Consider the following 21,293-nt stretch of genomic DNA (forward strand, 5'->3'; position numbering starts at 1 on the left):
GATTAGCTCAAATGGTAGAGCGCTTGCTTAGCATGTGAGAGGTAGCGGGATCGATACCTGCATCCTCCAACTATTTAGTTTGGTTCAATCAGCACACATTGTTGTTGTAGCTCTGGATACTAACCCAACAATACAACTATTTCCACCACTGGGCTTACTGCAGTCACTACTTCAACCTTTACTGAACTACCATGAAAAATACTTTTAGACAGCTGAAGCAAGCATACTTTAAAAAAAGTATCCTTTCTTATGGACGAGGGATTTGGCAGTGCGGTCATTGAGATTTCATACTTCTTGTTGGAGGCGCAGGGGATTAGCTCAAATGGTAGAGTGCTCGCTTAGCATGTGAGAGGTAGCGGGATCGATGCCTGCATCCTCCAACTATTTAGTTTGGTTCAATCAGCACACATTGTTGTTGTAGCTCTGGATACTAACCCAACAATACAACTATTTCCACCACTGGGCTTACTGCAGTCACTACTTCAACCTTTACTGAACTACCATGAAAAATACTTTTAGACAGCTGAAGCAAGCATACTTTTTAAAAAGTATCCTTTCTTATGGACGAGGGATTTGGCAGTGCGGTCATTGAGATTTCATACTTCTTGTTGGAGCTGCAGGGGGATTAGCTCAAATGGTAGAGCGCTTGCTTAGCATGCGAGAGGTAGCGGGATCGATGCCTGCATCCTCCAACTATTTAGTTTGGTTCAATCAGCACACATTGTTGTTGTAGCTCTGGATACTAACCCAACAATACAACTATTTCCACCACTGGGCTTACTGCAGTCACTACTTCAACCTTTACTGAACTACCATGAAAAATACTTTTAGACAGCTGAAGCAAGCATACTTTTAAAAAAGTATCCTTTCTTATGGACGAGGGATTTGGCAGTGCGGTCATTGAGATTTCATAGTTCGTTTTAGATGGGCAGGTGGATTAGCTCAAATGGTAGAGTGCTCGCTTTGCATGTGAGAGGTAGAGGGATCGATGCCCGCATCCTCAAACTATTTAGTTTGGTTCAATCATTGTTGTTGTAGCTCTGGATACTAACCCAACAATACAACTATTTCCACCAGTGGGCTTACTGCAGTCACTACTTCAAACTTTACTGAACTACCATGAAAAATACTTTTAGACAGCTGAAGCAAGCATACTTTTTAAAAAGTATCCTTTCTTATGGACGAGGGATTTGGCAGTGCGGTCATTGAGATTTCATACTTCATGTTGGAGGCGCTGGGGATTAGCTCAAATGGCAGAGCACTTGCTTAGCATGTGAGAGGTAGCGGGATTGATGCCTGCATCCTCCAACTATTTAGAGGGATTTGGCAGTGCGGTCATTGAGATTTCATACTTCTTGTTGGAGGCGCAGGGGGATTAGCTCAAATGGTAGAGCGCTCGCTTAGCATATGAGAGGTAGCGGGATCGATGCCTGCATCCTCTAACTATTTAGTTTGGTTCAATCAGCACACATTGTTGTTGTAGCTCTGGATACTAACCCAACAATACAACTATTTCCACCACTGGGCTCACTGCAGTCACTACTTCAACCTCTACTGAACTACCATGAAAAATACTTTTAGACAGCTGAAGCAAGCATACTTTTTAAAAAGTATCCTTTCTTATGGACGAGGGACTTGGCAGTGCGGTCATTGAGATTTCATACTTCTGATTGGAGCCGCAGGGGGATTAGCTCAAATGGTAGAGCGCTCGCTTCGCATGTGAGAGGTTGCGTGATCGATGCCCGCATCCTCCAACTATTTAGTTTGGTTCAATCAGCACACATTGTTGTTGAAGCTCTGGATACTAAACCCAACAATACAACTATTTCCACCACTGGGCTTACTGCAGTCACTACTTCAACCTTTACTGAACTACCATGAAAAATACTTTAGACAGCTGAAGCAAGCATACTTTTTAAAAGATATCCTTTCTTATGGACGAGGGATTTGGCAGTGCGGTCATTGAGATTTCATACTTCTTGTTGGAAGCACAGGGGGATTAGCTCAAATGCTAGAGTGCTCGCTTAGCATGTGATAGGTAGCGGGATCGATACCTGCATCCTCCAACAACTTAGTTTGGTTCAATCAGCACACATTGTTGTTGAAGCTTTGGATACTAACCCAACAATACAACTATTTCCACCAATGGGCTCACTGCAGTCACTACTTCAACCTTTACTGAACTACCATGAAAAATACTTTTAGACAGCTGAAGCAAGCATACTTTTAAAAAAGTATCCTTTCTTATGGACGAGGGATTTGGCAGTGCGGTCATTGAGATTTCATACTTCTGATTGGACCTGCAGGGGGATTAGCTCAAATGGTAGAGCGCTTGCTTAGCATGCGAGAGGTAGCGGGATCGATGCCCGCATCCTCCAACTATTTAGGTTGGTTCAATCAGCACACATTGTTGTAGCTCTGGATACTAACCCAACAATACAACTATTTCCACCACCGGGCTTACTGCAGTCACAACTTCAACCTTTACTGAACTACCATGAAAAATACTTTTAGACAGCTGAAGCAAGCATACTTTTAAAAAAGTATCCTTTCTTATGGACGAGGGATTTGGCAGTGCGGTCATTGAGATTTCATAGTTCGTTTTAGACGGGCAGGTGGATTAGCTCAAATGGTAGAGTGCTCGCTTTGCATGTGAGAGGTAGAGGGATCGATACCCGCATCCTCAAACTATTTAGTTTGGTTCAATCATTGTTGTTGTAGCTCTGGATACTAACCCAACAATACAACTATTTCCACCACTGGGCTTACTGCAGTCACTACTTCAACCTTTACTGAACTACCATGAAAAATACTTTTAGACAGCTGAAGCAAGCATACTTTTAAAAAAGTATCCTTTCTTATGGACGAGGGATTTGGCAGTGAGGACATTGAGATTTCATACTTCTTGTTGGAGGCACAGGGGGATTAGCTCAAATGGTAGAGCGCTTGCTTAGCATGTGAGAGGTAGTGCGATCGATGCCTGCATTCTCCAACTATTTAGTTTGGTTCAATCAGCACACATTGTTGTTCTAGCTCTGGATACTAACCCAACAATACAACTATTTCCACCACTGGGCTTCCTGCAGTCACTACTTCAACCTTTACTGAACTACCATGAAAAATACTTTTAGAGAGCTGAAGCAAGCATACTTTTTTCTTATGTACGAAAGTGCGGTCATTGAGATTTCATACTTCTTGTTGGAGGTGCAGGGGATTACCTCACATGGTAGAGCGCTCACTTCGCATGCGAGAGGTAACGGGATTGATACCTGCATTCTCCAACTATTTAGAGGGATTTGGCAGTGCGGTCATTGAGATTTCATACTTCATGTTGGAGCCGCAGGGGGATTAGCTCAAATGGTAGAGTGCTCGCTTAGCATGTGAGAGGTAGCGGGATCGATACCTGCATCCTCCAACTATTTAGTTTGGTTCAATCAGCACACATTGTTGTTGTAGCTCTGGATACTAACCCAACAATACAACTATTTCCACCACTGGGCTTACTGCAGTCACTACTTCAACCTTTACTGAACTACCATGAAAAATACTTTTAGACAGCTGAAGCAAGCATACTTTTTAAAAGATATCCTTTCTTATGGACGAGGGATTTGGCAGTGCGGTCATTGAGATTTCATACTTCTTGTTGGAAGCACAGGGGGATTAGCTCAAATGGTAGAGCGCTCGCTTAGCATGTGATAGGTAGCGGGATCGATACCTGCATCCTCCAACAATTTAGTTTGGTTCAATCAGCACACATTGTTGTTGAAGCTTTGGATACTAACCCAACAATACAACTATTTCCACCACTGGGCTCACTGCAGTCACTACTTCAACCTTTACTGAACTACCATGAAAAATACTTTTAGACAGCTGAAGCAAGCATACTTTTAAAAAAGTATCCTTTCTTATGGACGAGGGATTTGGCAGTGCGGTCATTGAGATTTCATACTTCTGATTGGAGACTGCAGGGGGATTAGCTCAAATGGTAGAGCGCTCGCTTAGCATGCGAGAGGTAGCGGGATCGATGCCCGCATCCTCCAACTATTTAGGTTGGTTCAATCAGCACACATTGTTGTAGCTCTGGATACTAACCCAACAATACAACTATTTCCACCACCGGGCTTACTGCAGTCACAACTTCAACCTTTACTGAACTACCATGAAAAATACTTTTAGACAGCTGAAGCAAGCATACTTTTAAAAAAGTATCCTTTCTTATGGACGAGGGATTTGGCAGTGCGGTCATTGAGATTTCATAGTTCGTTTTAGACGGGCAGGTGGATTAGCTCAAATGGTAGAGTGCTCGCTTTGCATGTGAGAGGTAGGGGATCGATACCCGCATCCTCCAACTATTTAGTTTGGTTCAATCATTGTTGTTGTAGCTCTGGATACTAACCCAACAATACAACTATTTCCACCACTGGGCTTACTGCAGTCACTACTTCAACCTTTACTGAACTACCATGAAAAATACTTTTAGACAGCTGAAGCAAGCATACTTTAAAAAAGTATCCTTTCTTATGGACGAGGGATTTGGCAGTGAGGACATTGAGATTTCATACTTCTTGTTGGAGGCACAGGGGGATTAGCTCAAATGGTAGAGCGCTTGCTTAGCATGTGAGAGGTAGTGCGGGATCGATGCCTGCATTCTCCAACTATTTAGTTTGGTTCAATCAGCACACATTGTTGTTCTAGCTCTGGATACTAACCCAACAATACAACTATTTCCACCACTGGGCTTCCTGCAGTCACTACTTCAACCTTTACTGAACTACCATGAAAAATACTTTTAGAGAGCTGCAGCAAGCATACTTTTTAAAAAGTATCCTTTCTTATGGACGAGGGATTTGGCAGTACGGTCATTGAGATTTCATACTTCTTGTTGGAGGCACAGGGGGATTAGCTCATATGGTAGAGTGCTCGCTTCGCATGTGATAGGTAACGGGATCGATGCCCGCATCTTCCAACTATTTAGTTTGGTTCAATCATTGTTGTTGTAGCTCTGGATACTAACCCAACAATAAAACAATTTCCACCACTGGGCTTACTGCAGTCACTACTTCAAACTTTACTGAACTACCATGAAAAATACTTTTAGACAGCTGAAGCAAGCATACTTTTTAAAAAGTATCCTTTCTTATGGACGAGGGATTTGGCAGTGCGGTCATTGAGATTTCATACTTCTGATTGGAGCCGCAGGGGATTAGCTCAAATGGTAGAGCGCTCGCTTAGCATGCGAGAGGTAGCGTGATCGATACCCGCATCCTCCAACTATTTAGTTTGGTTCAATCAGCACACATTGTTGTTGTAGCTCTGGATACTAACCCAACAATACAACTATTTCCACCACTGGGCTTACTGCAGTCACTACTTCAACCTTTACTGAACTACCATGAAAAATACTTTTAGACAGCTGAAGCAAGCATACTTTTAAAAAAGTATCCTTTCTTATGGACGAGGGATTTGGCAGTGCGGTCATTGAGATTTCATACTTCTTGTTGGAGGTGCAGGGGGATTACCTCAAATGGTAGAGCGCTCGCTTCGCATGCGAGAGGTAGTGGGATTGATACCTGCATCCTCCAACTATTTAGTTTGGTTCAATCAGCACACATTGTTGTTGTAGCTCTGGATACTAACCCAACAATACAACTATTTCCACCACTGGGCTTACTGCAGTCACTACTTCAACCTTTACTGAACCACCATGAAAAATACTTTTAGACAGCTGAAGCAAGCATACTTTTAAAAAATTATCCTTTCTTATGGACGAGGGATTTGGCAGTGCGGTCATTGAGATTTCATACTTCATGTTGGAGGCGCTGGGGATTAGCTCAAATGGCAGAGCACTTGCTTAGCATGTGAGAGGTAGCGGGATCGATGCCTGCATCCTCCAACTATTTAGAGGGATTTGGCAGTGCGGTCATTGAGATTTCATACTTCTTGTTGGAGGCGCAGGGGGATTAGCTCAAATGGTAGAGCGCTCGCTTAGCATATGAGATGTAGCGGGATCGATGCCTGCATCCTCCAACTATTTAGTTTGGTTCAATCAGCACACATTGTTGTTGTAGCTCTGGATACTAACCCAACAATACAACTATTTCCACCACTGGGCTTGCTGCAGTCACTACTTCAACCTCTACTGAACTACCATGAAAAATACTTTTAGACAGCTGAAGCAAGCATACTTTTTAAAAAGTATCCTTTCTTATGGACGAGGGACTTGGCAGTGCGGTCATTGAGATTTCATACTTCTTTATGAAGCCGCAGGGGGATTAGCTCAAATGGTAGAGCGCTCGCTTAGCATGCGAGAGGTAGTGGGATCGATGCCCGCATCCTCCAACTATTTAGTTTGGTTCAATCAGCACACATTGTTGTTGTAGCTCTGGATACTAAACCGAACAATACAACTATTTCCACCACCGGGCTTACTGCAGTGACAACTTCAACCTTTACTGAACTACCATGAAAAATAATTTTAGACAGCTGAAGCAAGCATACTATAAAAAAAGTATCCTTTCTTATGGACGAGGGATTTGGCAGTGAGGACATTGAGATTTCATACTTCTTGTTGGAGGCACAGGGGGATTAGCTCAAATGGTAGAGTGCTTGCTTAGCATGTGAGAGGTAGCGGGATCGATTCCTGCATTCTCCAACTATTTAGTTTGGTTCAATCAGCACACATTGTTGTTCTAGCTCTGGATACTAACCCAACAATACAACTATTTCCACCACTGGGCTTACTGCAGTCACTACTTCAACCTTTACTGAACTACCATGAAAAATACTTTTAGAGAGCTGAAGCAAGCATACTATTTAAAAAGTATCCTTTCTTATGGACGAGGGATTTGGGCAGTACGGTCATTGAGATTTCATACTTCTTGTTGGAGGCACAGGGGGATTAGCTCATATGGTAGAGTGCTCGCTTCGCATGTGATAGGTAACGGGATCGATGCCCGCATCTTCCAACTATTTAGTTTGGTTCAATCATTGTTGTTGTAGCTCTGGATACTAACCCAACAATAAAACAATTTCCACCACTGGGCTTACTGCAGTCACTACTTCAAACTTTACTGAACTACCATGAAAAATACTTTTAGACAGCTGAAGCAAGCATACTTTTTAAAAAGTATCCTTTCTTATGGACGAGGGATTTGGCAGTGCGGTCATTGAGATTTCATACTTCTGATTGGAGCCGCAGGGGATTAGCTCAAATGGTAGAGCGCTTGCTTAGCATGCGAGAGGTAGCGGGATCGATACCTGCATCCTCCAACTATTTAGTTTGGTTCAATCAGCACACATTGTTGTTGTAGCTCTGGATACTAACCCAACAATACAACTATTTCCACCACTGTGCTTACTGCAGTCACTACTTCAACCTTTACTGAACTACCATGAAAAATACTTTTAGACAGCTGAAGCAAGCATACTTTTAAAAAAGTATCCTTTCTTATGGACGAGGGATTTGGCAGTGCGGTCATTGAGATTTCATACTTCCTGTTGGAGGTGCAGGGGGATTACCTCAAATGGTAGAGCGCTTGCTTCGCATGCGAGAGGTAGTGGGATTGATACCTGCATCCTCCAACTATTTAGTTTGGTTCAATCGGCACACATTGTTGTTGTAGCTCTGGATACTAACCCAACAATACAACTATTTCCACCACTGGGCTTACTGCAGTCACTACTTCAACCTTTACTGAACCACCATGAAAAATACTTTTAGACAGCTGAAGCAAGCATACTTTTAAAAAATTATCCTTTCTTATGGACGAGGGATTTGGCAGTGCGGTCATTGAGATTTCATACTTCATGTTGGAGGCGCTGGGGATTAGCTCAAATGGCAGAGCACTTGCTTAGCATGTGAGAGGTAGCGGGATCGATGCCTGCATCCTCCAACTATTTAGAGGGATTTGGCAGTGCGGTCATTGAGATTTCATACTTCTTGTTGGAGGCGCAGGGGGATTAGCTCAAATGGTAGAGCGCTCGCTTAGCATGTGAGAGGTAGCGGGATCGATGCCTGCATCCTCCAACTATTTAGTTTGGTTCAATCAGCACACATTGTTGTTGTAGCTCTGGATACTAACCCAACAATACAACTATTTCCACCACTGGGCTTGCTGCAGTCACTACTTCAACCTCTACTGAACTACCATGAAAAATACTTTTAGACAGCTGAAGCAAGCATACTTTTTAAAAAGTATCCTTTCTTATGGACGAGGGATTTGGCAGTGCGGTCATTGAGATTTCATACTTCTTTATGAAGCCGCAGGGGGATTAGCTCAAATGGTAGAGCGCTCGCTTAGCATGCGTGAGGTAGCGGGATCGATACCTGCATCCTCCAACTATTTAGTTTGGTTCAATCAGCACACATTGTTGTTGTAGCTCTGGATACTAAACCAACAATACAACTATTTCCACCACCGGGCTTACTGCAGTCACAACTTCAACCTTTACTGAACTACCATGAAAAATAATTTTAGACAGCTGAAGCAAGCATACTATAAAAAAAGTATCCTTTCTTATGTACGAGGGATTTGGCAGTGCGGTCATTGAGATTTCATACTTCCTGTTGGAGGCACAGGGGGATTAGCTCAAATGGTAGAGCGCTTGCTTCGCATGCGAGAGGTAGCGGGATCGATGCCTGCATCCTCCAACTATTTAGTTTGGTTCAATCAGCACACATTGTTGTTGTAGCTCTGGATACTAACCCAACAATACAACTATTTCCACCACTGGGCTTACTGCAGTCACTACTTCAACCTTTACTGAACTACCATGAAAAATACTTTTAGACAGCTGAAGCAAGCATACTTTTAAAAAAATATCCTTTCTTATGGACGAGGGATTTGGCAGTGCGGTCATTGAGATTTCATACTTCTTGTTGAAGCAGCAGGGGGATTAGCTCAAATGGTAGAGCGCTTGCTTAGCATGCGAGAGGTAGCGGGATCGATGCCCGCATCCTCCAACTATTTAGTTTGGTTCAATCAGCACACATTGTTGTTGTAGCTCTGGATACTAACCCAACAATACAACTATTTCCACCACTGGGCTTACTGCAGTCACTACTTCAACCTTTACTGAACTACCATGAAAAATACTTTTAGACAGCTGAAGCAAGCATACTTTTAAAAAGTATCCTTTCTTATGGACGAGGGATTTGGCAGTGCGGTCATTGAGATTTCATACTTCTTGTTGGAGGCACAGGGGATTAGCTCAAATGGTAGAGTGCTTGCTTCGCATGCGAGAGGTAATGGGATCGATGCCCGCATCCTCCACTATTTAGTTTGGTTCAATCAGCACACATTGTTGTTGTAGCTCTGGATACTAACCCAACAATACAACTATTTCCACCACTGGGCTTACTGCAGTCACTACTTCAACCTTTACTGAACTACCATGAAAAATACTTTTAGACAGCTGAAGCAAGCATACTTTAAAAAAGTATCCTTTCTTATGGACGAGGGATTTGGCAGTGCGGTCATTGAGATTTCATACTTCTTGTTGGAGGCGCAGGGGGATTAGCTCAAATGGTAGAGCGCTTGCTTAGCATGTGAGAGGTAGCGGGATCGATGCCTGCATCCTCCAACTATTTAGTTTGGTTCAATCAGCACACATTGTTGTTGTAGCTCTGGATACTAACCCAACAATACAACTATTTCCACCACTGGGCTTACTGCAGTCACTACTTCAACCTTTACTGAACTACCATGAAAAATACTTTTAGACAGCTGAAGCAAGCATACTTTTTAAAAAGTATCCTTTCTTATGGACGAGGGATTTGGCAGTGCGGTCATTGAGATTTCATACTTCTTGTTGAAGGCACAGGGGGATTAGCTCAAATGGTAGAGCGCTCGCTTAGCATGCGAGAGGTAGCGGGATCGATGCCCGCATCCTCCAACTATTTAGTTTGGTTCAATCAGCACACATTGTTGTTGTAGCTCTGGATACTAAACCGAACAATACAACTATTTCCACCACCGGGCTTACTGCAGTCACAACTTCAACCTTTACTGAACTACCATGAAAAATAATTTTAGACAGCTGAAGCAAGCATACTATAAAAAAAGTATCCTTTCTTATGTACGAGGGATTTGGCAGTGCGGTCATTGAGATTTCATACTTCCTGTTGGAGGCACAGGGGGATTAGCTAAAATGGTAGAGTGCTTGCTTAGCATGTGAGAGGTAGTGGGATCGATGCCTGCATCCTCCAACTATTTAGTTTGGTTCAATCAGCACACATTGTTGTTGTAGCTCTGGATACTAACCCAACAATACAACTATTTCCACCACTGGGCTTACTGCAGTCACTACTTCAACCTTTACTGAACTACCATGAAAAATACTTTTAGACAGCTGAAGCAAGCATACTTTTAAAAAAGTATCCTTTCTTATGGACGAGGGATTTGGCAGTGCGGTCATTGAGATTTCATACTTCTTGTTGGAGGCGCAGGGGGATTAGCTCAAATGGTAGAGTGCTTGCTTCGCATGCGAGAGGTAGCGGGATCGATGCCTGCATCCTCCAACTATTTAGTTTGGTTCAATCAGCACACATTGTTGTTGTAGCTCTGGATACTAACCCAACAATACAACTATTTCCACCACTGGGCTTACTGCAGTCACTACTTCAACCTTTACTGAACTACCATGAAAAATACTTTTAGACAGCTGAAGCAAGCATACTTTTAAAAAAGTATCCTTTCTTATGGACGAGGGATTTGGCAGTGCGGTCATTGAGATTTCATACTTCTTGTGATGAAGGAGCAGGGGGATTAGCTCAAATGGTAGAGCGCTTGCTTAGCATGTGATAGGTTGTGGGATCGATACCTGCATCCTCCAACTATTTAGTTTGGTTCAATCAGCACACATTGTTGTTGTTAGCTCAGCTCTGGATACTAACCCAACAATACAACTATTTCCACCACAACTATTTCCACCACTGTGCTCACTGCAGTCACTACTTCAACCTTTACTGAACTACCATGAAAAATACTTTTAGACAGCTGAAGCAAGCATACTTTTAAAAAGTATCCTTTCTTATGGACGAGGGATTTGGCAGTGCGGTCATTGAGATTTCATACTTCATGTTGGAGGCGCTGGGGATTAGCTCAAATGGCAGAGCACTTGCTTAGCATGTGAGAGGTAGTGGGATCGATGCCTGCATCCTCCAACTATTTAGAGGGATTTGGCAGTAAGGTCATTGAGATTTCATACTTCTTGTTGGAGGCGCAGGGGGATTAGCTCAAATGGTAGAGCGCTCGCTTAGCATGTGAGAGGTAGCGGGATCGATGCCTGCATCCTCCAACTATTTAGTTTGGTTCAATCAGCACACATTGTTGTTGTAGCTCTGGATACTAACCCAACAATACAACTATTTCCACCACTGGGCTTGCTGCAGTCACTACTTCAACCTTTACTGAACTACCATGAAAAATACTTTTAGACAGCTGAAGCAAGCATACTTTTTAAAAGTATCCTTTCTTATGGACGAGGGATTTGGCAGTGAGGACATTGAGATTTCATACTTCTTGTTGGAGGCACAGGGGGATTAGCTCAAATGGTAGAGCGCTTGCTTAGCATGTGAGAGGTAGCGGGATCGATGCCTGCATCCTCCAACTATTTAGTTTGGTTCAATCAGCACACATTGTTGTTGTAGCTCTGGATACTAACCCAACAATACAACTATTTCCACCACTGGGCTTCCTGCAGTCACTACTTCAACCTTTACTGAACTACCATGAAAAATACTTTTAGACAGCTGAAGCAAGCATACTTTTAAAAAGTATCCTTTCTTATGGACGAGGGATTTGGCAGTGCGGTCATTGAGATTTCATACTTCTTGTTGGAGGCACAGGGGGATTAGCTCAAATGGTAGAGTGCTCGCTTAGCATGCGAGAGGTAATGGGATCGATGCCCGCATCCTCCAACTATTTAGTTTGGTTCAATCAGCACACATTGTTGTTGTAGCTCTGGATACTAACCCAACAATACAACTATTTCCACCACTGTGCTTACTGCAGTCACTACTTCAACCTTTACTGAACTACCATGAAAAATACTTTTAGACAGCTGAAGCAAGCATACTTTTTAAAAAAGTATCCTTTCTTATGGACGAGGGATTTGGCAGTGCGGTCATTGAGATTTCATACTTCTTGTTGAAGCCGCAGGGGGATTAGCTCAAATGGTAGAGCGCTCGCTTAGCATGCGAGAGGTAGCGGGATCGATGCCCATCCTCCAACTATTTAGTTTGGTTCAATCGGCACACATTGTTGTTGTAGCTCTGGATACTAACCCAACAATACAACTATTTCCACCACTGGGCTTACTGCAGTCACTACTTCAACCTTTACTGAACTACCATGAAAAATACTTTTAGACAGCTGAAGCAAGAATACTTTTAAAAAAGTATCCTTTCTTATGGACGAGGGATTTGGCAGTGCGGTCATTGAGATTTCATACTTCTTTATGAAGCCGCAGGGGGATTAGCTCAAATGGTAGAGCGCTCGCTTAGCATGGAGAGGTATGGGGATCGATGCCTGCATCCTCCAACTATTTAGAGGGCTTTGGCAAATGGTCATTGAGATTTCATACTTCTTTATGAAGCCGCAGGGGATTAGCTCAAATGGTAGAGCGCTCGCTTAGCATGTGAGAGGTAGCGGGATTGATGCCTGCATCCTCCAACTATTTAGTTTGGTTCAATCAGCACACATTGTTGTTGTAGCTCTGGATACTAACCCAACAATACAACTATTTCCACCACTGGGCTTACTACAGTCACTACTTCAAACTTTACTGAACTACCATGAAAAATACTTTTAGACAGCTGAAGCAAGCATACTTTTAAAAAGTATCCTTTCTTATGTACGAGGGATTTGGCAGTGCGGTCATTGAGATTTCATACTTCTTGTTGGAGGTGCAGGGGGATTACCTCAAATGGTAGAGCGCTTGCTTCGCATGCGAGAGGTAGCGGGATTGATACCTGCATCCTCCAACTATTTAGTTTGGTTCAATCAGCACACATTGTTGTTGTAGCTCTGGATACTAACCCAACAATACAACTATTTCCACCACTGGGCTTACTGCAGTCACTACTTCAACCTTTACTGAACCACCATGAAAAATACTTTTAGACAGCTGAAGCAAGCATACTTTAAAAAAATTATCCTTTCTTATGGACGAGGGATTTGGCAGTGCGGTCATTGAGATTTCATACTTCATGTTGGAGGTGCTGGGGATTAGCTCAAATGGCAGAGCACTTGCAGCATGTGAGAGGTATTAGCCTGCATCCTCCAATGGGGATTTGGCAGTGCGGTCATTGAGATTTCATACTTCTTGTTGGAGGCGCAGGGGGATTAGCTCAAATGGTCGAGCGCTCGCTTAGCATGTGAGAGGTAGCGTGATCGATGCCTGCATCCTCCAACTATTTAGTTTGGTTCAATCAGCACACATTGTTGTTGTAGCTCTGGATACTAACCCAACAATACAACTATTTCCACCACTGGGCTTGCTGCAGTCGCTACTTCAACCTCTACTGAACTACCATGAAAAATACTTTTAGACAGCTGAAGCAAGCATACTTTTTAAAAGTATCCTTTCTTATGGACGAGGGATTTGGCAGTGCGGTCATTGAGATTTCATACTTCTTTATGAAGCCGCAGGGGGATTAGCTCAAATGGTAGAGCGCTCGCTTAGCATGCGTGAGGTAGCGGGATCGATACCCGCATCCTCCAACTATTTAGTTTGGTTCAATCAGCACACATTGTTGTTGTAGCTCTGGATACTAAACCCAACAATACAACTATTTCCACCACCGGGCTTACTGCAGTCACAACTTCAACCTTTACTGAACTACCATGAAAAATAATTTTAGACAGCTGAAGCAAGCATACTATAAAAAAAGTATCCTTTCTTATGGACGAGGGATTTGGCAGTGAGGACATTGAGATTTCATACTTCTTGTTGGAGGCACAGGGGGATTAGCTCAAATGGTAGAGCGCTTGCTTAGCATGTGAGAGGTAGCGGGATTGATGCCTGCATCTCCAACTATTTAGTTTGGTTCAATCAGCACACATTGTTGTTGTAGCTCTGGATACTAACCCAACAATACAACTATTTCCACCACTGTGCTCACTGCAGTCACTACTTCAACCTTTACTGAACTACCATGAAAAATACTTTTAGACAGCTGAAGCAAGCATACTATTTAAAAAGTATCCTTTCTTATGGACGAGGGATTTGGCAGTGCGGTCATTGAGATTTCATACTTCTTGTTGGAGGCGCAGGGGGATTAGCTCAAATGGTAGAGTGCTTGCTTCGCATGCGAGAGGTAACGGGATCGATGCCTGCATCCTCCAACTATTTAGTTTGGTTCAATCAGCACACATTGTTGTTGTAGCTCTGGATACTAACCCAACAATACAACTATTTCCACCACTGGGCTTACTGCAGTCACTACTTCAACCTTTACTGAACTACCATGAAAAATACTTTTAGACAGCTGAAGCAAGCATACTTTTAAAAAGTATCCTTTCTTATGGACGAGGGATTTGGCAGTGCGGTCATTGAGATTTCATACTTCTTTATGAAGCCGCAGGGGGATTAGCTCAAATGGTAGAGCGCTCGCTTAGCATGCGAGAGGTAGCGGGATCGATGCCCACATCCTCCAACTATTTAGTTTGGTTCAATCAGCACACATTGTTGTTGTAGCTCTGGATACTAACCCAACAATACAACTATTTCCACCACTGTGCTCACTGCAGTCACTACTTCAACCTTTACTGAACTACCATGAAAAATACTTTTAGACAGCTGAAGCAAGCATACTTTTAAAAAGTATCCTTTCTTATGGACGAGGGATTTGGCAGTGCGGTCATTGAGATTTCATACTTCTTTATGAAGCCGCAGGGGGATTAGCTCAAATGGTAGAGCGCTCGCTTAGCATGCGAGAGGTACCGGGATCGATGCCTGCATCCTCCAACTATTTAGAGGGCTTTGGCAGTGCGGTCATTGAGATTTCATACTTCTTTATGAAGCCGCAGGGGGATTAGCTCAAATGGTAGAGCGCTCGCTTAGCATGCGAGAGGTAGCGGGATTGATGCCCGCATCCTCCAACTATTTAGTTTGGTTCAATCAGCACACATTGTTGTTGTAGCTCTGGATACTAACCCAACAATACAACTATTTCCACCACTGTGCTTACTGCAGTCACTACTTCAACCTTTACTGAACTACCATGAAAAATACTTTTAGACAGCTGAAGCAAGCATACTTTTAAAAAGTATCCTTTCTTATGGACGAGGGATTTGGCAGTGCGGTCATTGAGATTTCATACTTCCTGTTGGAGGTGCAGGGGGATTACCTCAAATGGTAGAGCGCTTGCTTCGCATGCGAGAGGTAGCGGGATTGATACCTGCATCCTCCAACTATTTAGTTTGGTTCAATCGGCACACATTGTTGTTGTAGCTCTGGATACTAACCCAACAATACAACTATTTCCACCACTGGGCTTACTGCAGTCACTACTTCAACCTTTACTGAACTACCATGAAAAATACTTTTAGACAGCTGAAGCAAGCATACTTTAAAAAATTATCCTTTCTTATGGAAGAGGGATTTGGCAGTGCGGTCATTGAGATTTCATACTTCATGTTGGAGGTGCTGGGGATTAGCTCAAATGGCAGAGCACTTGCTTAGCATGTGAGAGGTAGCGGGATCGATGCCTGCATCCTCCAACTATTTAGAGGGATTTGGCAGTGCGGTCATTGAGATTTCATACTTCTTGTTGGAGGCGCAGGGGGATTAGCTCAAATGGTAGAGCGCTCGCTTAGCATATGAGATGTAGCGGGATCGATGCCTGCATCCTCTAACTATTTAGTTTGGTTCAATCAGCACACATTGTTGTTGTAGCTCTGGATACTAACCCAACAATACAACTATTTCCACCACTGGGCTTGCTGCAGTCACTACTTCAACCTCTACTGAAATACCATGAAAAATACTTTTAGACAGCTGAAGCAAGCATACTTTTTAAAAGTATCCTTTCTTATGGACGAGGGACTTGGCAGTGCGGTCATTGAGATTTCATACTTCTTTTGAAGCCGCAGGGGATTAGCTCAAATGGTAGAGCGCTCGCTTAGCATGCGAGAGGTAGTGGGATCGATGCCCGCATCCTCCAACTATTTAGTTTGGTTCAATCAGCACACATTGTTGTTGAGCTCTGGATACTAACCCAACAATACAACTATTTCCACCACCGGGCTTACTGCAGTCACAACTTCAACCTTTACTGAACTACCATGAAAAATAATTTTAGACAGCTGAAGCAAGCATACTATAAAAAAAGTATCCTTTCTTATGGACGAGGGATTTGGCAGTGAGGACATTGAGATTTCATACTTCTTGTTGGAGGCACAGGGGGATTAGCTCAAATGGTAGAGCGCTTGCTTAGCATGTGAGAGGTAGCGGGATCGATGCCTGCATTCTCCAACTATTTAGTTTGTTTCAATCAGCACACATTGTTGTTGTAGCTCTGGATACTAACCCAACAATACAACTATTTCCACCACTGGGCTTACTGCAGTCACTACTTCAACCTTTACTGAACTACCATGAAAAATACTTTTAGACAGCTGAAGCAAGCATACTTTAAAAAAAGTATCCTTTCTTATGGACGAGGGATTTGGCAGTGCGGTCATTGAGATTTCATACTTCTTTATGAGCCGCAGGGGGATTAGCTCAAATGGTAGAGTGCTCGCTTAGCATGCGAGAGGTAGCGGGATCGATGCCCGCATCCTCCAACTATTTAGTTTGGTTCAATCAGCACACATTGTTGTTGTAGCTCTGGATACTAACCCAACAATACAACTATTTCCACCACTGTGCTTACTGCAGTCACTACTTCAACCTTTACTGAACTACCATGAAAAATACTTTTAGACAGCTGAAGCAAGCATACTTTTAAAAAGTATCCTTTCTTATGGACGAGGGATTTGGCAGTGCGGTCATTGAGATTTCATACTTCTTTATGAAGCCGCAGGGGGATTAGCTCAAATGGTAGAGCGCTCGCTTAGCATGCGAGAGGTAGCGGGATCGATGCCTGCATCCTCCAACTATTTAGAGGGCTTTGGCAGTGCGGTCATTGAGATTTCATACTTCTTGTTGGAGGCGCAGGGGAATTAGCTCAAATGGTAGAGTGCTTGCTTCGCATGTGAGAGGTAGCGGGATTGATGCCTGCATCCTCCAACTATTTAGTTTGGTTCAATCAGCACACATTGTTGTTGTAGCTCTGGATACTAACCCAACAATACAACTATTTCCACCACTGGGCTTACTGCAGTCACTACTTCAACCTTTACTGAACTACCATGAAAAATACTTTTAGACAGCTGAAGCAAGCATACTTTTTAAAAAGTATCCTTTCTTATGGACGAGGGATTTGGCAGTGCGGTCATTGAGATTTCATACTTCTTGTTGGAGGCGCAGGGGGATTAGCTCAAATGGTAGAGCGCTCGCTTAGCATGTGAGAGGTAGCGGGATCGATGCCCGCATCCTCCAACTATTTAGTTTGGTTCAATCAGCACACATTGTTGTTGTAGCTCTGGATACTAACCCAACAATACAACTATTTCCACCACTGTGCTCACTGCAGTCACTACTTCAACCTTTACTGAACTACCATGAAAAATACTTTTAGACAGCTGAAGCAAGCATACTTTTAAAAAGTATCCTTTCTTATGGACGAGGGATTTGGCAGTGCGGTCATTGAGATTTCATACTTCTTTATTAAGCCGCAGGGGGATTAGCTCAAATGGTAGAGCGCTCGCTTAGCATGCGAGAGGTACCGGGATCGATGCCTGCATCCTCCAACTATTTAGAGGGCTTTGGCAGTGCGGTCATTGAGATTTCATACTTCTTTATGAAGCCGCAGGGGGATTAGCTCAAATGGTAGAGCTCCAGCATGCTTGATGCCCGCATCCTCCAACTATTTAGTTTGGTTCAATCAGCACACATTGTTGTTGTAGCTCTGGATACTAACCCAACAATACAACTATTTCCACCACTGTGCTCACTGCAGTCACTACTTCAACCTTTACTGAACTACCATGAAAAATACTTTTAGACAGCTGAAGCAAGCATACTTTTAAAAAGTATCCTTTCTTATGGACGAGGGATTTGGCAGTGCGGTCATTGAGATTTCATACTTCTTGTTGGAGGTGCAGGGGGATTACCTCAAATGGTAGAGCGCTCGCTTCGCATGCGAGAGGTAGCGGGATTGATACCTGCATCCTCCAACTATTTGGTTTGGTTCAATCAGCACACATTGTTGTTGTAGCTCTGGATACTAACCCAACAATACAACTATTTCCACCACTGGGCTTACTGCAGTCACTACTTCAACCTTTACTGAACCACCATGAAAAATACTTTTAGACAGCTGAAGCAAGCATACTTTAAAAAATTATCCTTTCTTATGGACGAGGGATTTGGCAGTGCGGTCATTGAGATTTCATACTTCATGTTGGAGGTGCTGGGGATTAGCTCAAATGGCAGAGCACTTGCTTAGCATGTGAGAGGTAGCTCGATGCCTGCATCCTCCAACTATTTAGAGGGATTTGGCAGTGCGGTCATTGAGATTTCATACTTCTTGTTGGAGGCGCAGGGGGATTAGCTCAAATGGTAGAGCGCTCGCTTAGCATATGAGATGTAGCGGGATCGATGCCTGCATCCTCTAACTATTTAGTTTGGTTCAATCAGCACACATTGTTGTTGTAGCTCTGGATACTAACCCAACAATACAACTATTTCCACCACTGGGCTTGCTGCAGTCACTACTTCAACCTCTACTGAAATACCATGAAAAATACTTTTAGACAGCTGAAGCAAGCATACTTTTTAAAAAGTATCCTTTCTTATGGACGAGGGACTTGGCAGTGCGGTCATTGAGATTTCATACTTCTTTATGAAGCCGCAGGGGGATTAGCTCAAATGGTAGAGCGCTCGCTTAGCATGCGAGAGGTAGTGGGATCGATGCCCGCATCCTCCAACTATTTCGTTTGGTTCAATCAGCACACATTGTTGTTGAAGCTCTGGATACTAAACCGAACAATACAACTATTTCCACCACCGGGCTTACTGCAGTGACAACTTCAACCTTTACTGAACTACCATGAAAAATAATTTTAGACAGCTGAAGCAAGCATACTATAAAAAAAGTATCCTTTCTTATGGACGAGGGATTTGGCAGTGAGGACATTGAGATTTCATACTTCTTGTTGGAGGCACAGGGGGATTAGCTCAAATGGTAGAGCGCTTGCTTAGCATGTGAGAGGTAGCGGGATTGATGCCTGCATTCTCCAACTATTTATTTTGTTTCAATCAGCACACATTGTTGTTGTAGCTCTGGATACTAACCCAACAATACAACTATTTCCACCACTGTGCTCACTGCAGTCACTACTTCAACTTTTACTGAACTACCATGAAAAATACTTTTAGACAGCTGAAGCAAGCATACTTTAAAAAAAGTATCCTTTCTTATGGACGAGAGATTTGGCAGTGCGGTCATTGAGATTTCATACTTCTTTATGAAGCCGCAGGGGGATTAGCTCAAATGGTAGAGCGCTCGCTTAGCATGCGAGAGGTAGCGGGATCGATGCCCGCATCCTCCAACTATTTAGTTTGGTTCAATCAGCACACATTGTTGTTGTAGCTCTGGATACTAACCCAACAATACAACTATTTCCACCACTGTGCTCACTGCAGTCACTACTTCAACCTTTACTGAACTACCATGAAAAATACTTTTAGACAGCTGAAGCAAGCATACTTTTAAAAAGTATCCTTTCTTATGGACGAGGGATTTGGCAGTGCGGTCATTGAGATTTCATACTTCTTTATGAAGCCGCAGGGGGATTAGCTCAAATGGTAGAGCGCTCGCTTAGCATGCGAGAGGTAGCGGGATCGATGCCTGCATCCTCCAACTATTTAGAGGGCTTTGGCAGTGCGGTCATTGAGATTTCATACTTCTTGTTGGAGGCGCAGGGGAATTAGCTCAAATGGTAGAGTGCTTGCTTCGCATGTGAGAGGTAGCGGGATTGATGCCTGCATCCTCCAACTACTTAGTTTGGTTCAATCAGCACACGTTGTTGTAGCTCTGGATACTAACCCAACAATACAACTATTTCCACCACTGGGCTTACTGCAGTCACTACTTCAACCTTTACTGAACTACCATGAAAAATACTTTTAGAGAGCTGAAGCAAGCATACTTTTTAAAAAGTATCCTTTCTTATGGACGAGGGATTTGGCAGTGCGGTCATTGAGATTTCATACTTTGTGTTGGAGGCGCAGGGGGATTAGCTCAAATGGTAGAGCGCTCGCTTAGCATGTGAGAGGTAGCGGGATCGATGCCTGCATCCGCCAACTATTAAGTTTGGTTCAATCAGCACACATTGTTGTTGTAGCTCTGGACACTAACCCAACAATACAACTATTTCCACCACTGGGCTTACTGCAGTCACTACTTCAACCTTTACTGAACTACCATGAAAATAACTTTTAGACAGCTGAAGCAAGCATACTTTTTAAAAAGTATCCTTTCTTATGGACGAGGGATTTGGCAGTGCGGTCATTGAGATTTCATACTTTTGATTGGAGCTGCAGGGGGATTAGCTCAAATGGTAGAGCGCTCGCTTAGCATGCGAGAGGTAGTGGGATCGATGCCTGCATCCTCCAACTATTTAGTTTGGTTCAATCAGCACACGTTGTTGTAGCTCTGGATACTAACACAACAATACAACTATTTCCACCACTGGGCTTACTGCAGTCACTACTTCAACCTTTACTGAACTACCATGAAAAATACTTTTAGACAGCTGAAGCAAGCATACTTTTAAAAAAGTATCCTTTCTTATGGATGAGGGATTTGGCAGTGCGGTCATTGAGATTTCATACTTCTTTATGAAGCTGCAGGGGGATTAGCTCAAATGGTAGAGCGCTTGCTTAGCATGCGAGAGGTAGCGGGATCGATGCCCGCATCCTCCAACTATTTAGTTTGGTTCAATCAGCACACATTGTTGTTGTAGCTCTGGATACTAACCCAACAATACAACTATTTCCACCACTGTGCTCACTGCAGTCACTACTTCAACCTTTACTGAACTACCATGAAAAATACTTTTAGACAGCTGAAGCAAGCATACTTTTAAAAAGTATCCTTTCTTATGGACGAGGGATTTGGCAGTGCGGTCATTGAGATTTCATACTTCTTTATGAAGACGCAGGGGGATTAGCTCAAATGG

The 21,293-nt window shown here is 43.2% G+C and overlaps 10 non-coding genes across 10 annotated transcripts; all 10 read left to right on the forward strand.

Annotated features, from left to right (window-relative positions):
• Positions 1 to 2,305: 2,305 nt before the first annotated feature.
• trnaa-agc lies at positions 2,306 to 2,378 on the forward strand. Its single transcript has one exon. It is a non-coding gene; the product is annotated as a tRNA-Ala (tRNA).
• A 1,589-nt stretch (positions 2,379 to 3,967) lies between these two features.
• Positions 3,968 to 4,040, forward strand: trnaa-agc. The gene has a single exon. It is a non-coding gene; the product is annotated as a tRNA-Ala (tRNA).
• Positions 4,041 to 6,266: 2,226 nt separating this feature from the next.
• On the forward strand, positions 6,267 to 6,339 carry trnaa-agc. The gene has a single exon. It is a non-coding gene; the product is annotated as a tRNA-Ala (tRNA).
• Positions 6,340 to 8,889: 2,550 nt separating this feature from the next.
• On the forward strand, positions 8,890 to 8,962 carry trnaa-agc. The gene has a single exon. It is a non-coding gene; the product is annotated as a tRNA-Ala (tRNA).
• An 859-nt stretch (positions 8,963 to 9,821) lies between these two features.
• Positions 9,822 to 9,894, forward strand: trnaa-agc. Its single transcript has one exon. It is a non-coding gene; the product is annotated as a tRNA-Ala (tRNA).
• A 6,823-nt stretch (positions 9,895 to 16,717) lies between these two features.
• On the forward strand, positions 16,718 to 16,790 carry trnaa-agc. The gene has a single exon. It is a non-coding gene; the product is annotated as a tRNA-Ala (tRNA).
• Positions 16,791 to 17,474: 684 nt separating this feature from the next.
• Positions 17,475 to 17,547, forward strand: trnaa-agc. The gene has a single exon. It is a non-coding gene; the product is annotated as a tRNA-Ala (tRNA).
• A 1,416-nt stretch (positions 17,548 to 18,963) lies between these two features.
• trnaa-agc lies at positions 18,964 to 19,036 on the forward strand. Its single transcript has one exon. It is a non-coding gene; the product is annotated as a tRNA-Ala (tRNA).
• A 552-nt stretch (positions 19,037 to 19,588) lies between these two features.
• trnaa-agc lies at positions 19,589 to 19,661 on the forward strand. Its single transcript has one exon. It is a non-coding gene; the product is annotated as a tRNA-Ala (tRNA).
• Positions 19,662 to 20,963: 1,302 nt separating this feature from the next.
• Positions 20,964 to 21,036, forward strand: trnaa-agc. Its single transcript has one exon. It is a non-coding gene; the product is annotated as a tRNA-Ala (tRNA).
• The last annotated feature ends 257 nt before the right edge of the window (positions 21,037 to 21,293 follow it).

The sequence above is a fragment of the Oncorhynchus gorbuscha genome, linkage group LG23 (assembly GCF_021184085.1).
Source record: "Oncorhynchus gorbuscha isolate QuinsamMale2020 ecotype Even-year linkage group LG23, OgorEven_v1.0, whole genome shotgun sequence".
In the NCBI taxonomy this organism is placed as follows: Eukaryota; Metazoa; Chordata; class Actinopteri; order Salmoniformes; family Salmonidae; genus Oncorhynchus; species Oncorhynchus gorbuscha.